The following is a 672-nucleotide window of genomic DNA, read 5'->3' as shown; positions in this document are numbered from 1 at the left end:
TGAAGGCACTCAGTGCGGTGAAGCAAACAGTGAATCAAATAAACACATCAACCAAGGATGTCCGCCGGTGTCCCTTCTTGGTTTTGGTTTTGTTTCTCAGCCTAGCACCACGCAAACCACAGCCGGGCTCTCCTGTCTGCCTAGGTCGGGAACTTCCTACAACAGAATTTCTCAGTTTGAAGTTCTGGGCTTCTGATCTGCTAAAATGACTTCAAAGCTCTACGTGTGCGCCCGGTGGAGCCTTTGGATTTTCAGTAGATTTCAGAGTTGGGGGGCGGTCCTCTTGCCCCACTCGCCCGGGAGAGCCGCAGGTCCGCGCGCATCCCCCGCCGCGCCTCAGCATCTCCGACCGCTCGCGCCGCGCGAAGGCTCCAGAGGCTTCCGAGCGCCCGGCCCAGGGGACTGTCCCTGCCCAGCCACTCGGATCAGGCCCACCCGACTCGGGCACCCCACCCTTGCGCGTCCCCGCGGCCTGCAGAGGCGAGGCGGCGGGCAGGCCGACCGGGGTGGGGTCGGGTGGGGGAGCCGGGAACGCCGCCGCCGCACCCGCGAACCGCGGGCCCCCAGGCCTCCGCGGCCATCTTCCGCGCGGGCGGGTGGGAGGGAGGGAGGCGCGGCCTCGCGCCCCGGCCCGCCCCCCGCCGCCCGGCAGCCCAGCCCGGCCCCGCCGTG

Source organism: Mustela putorius, unplaced genomic scaffold (genome assembly GCF_011764305.1).
Source record: "Mustela putorius furo isolate JIRA1106 unplaced genomic scaffold, ASM1176430v1.1 tig00001069_pilon_pilon_pilon, whole genome shotgun sequence".
NCBI lineage: Eukaryota > Metazoa > Chordata > Mammalia > Carnivora > Mustelidae > Mustela > Mustela putorius.
Note: the sequence above shows the minus strand (reverse complement) of the source record.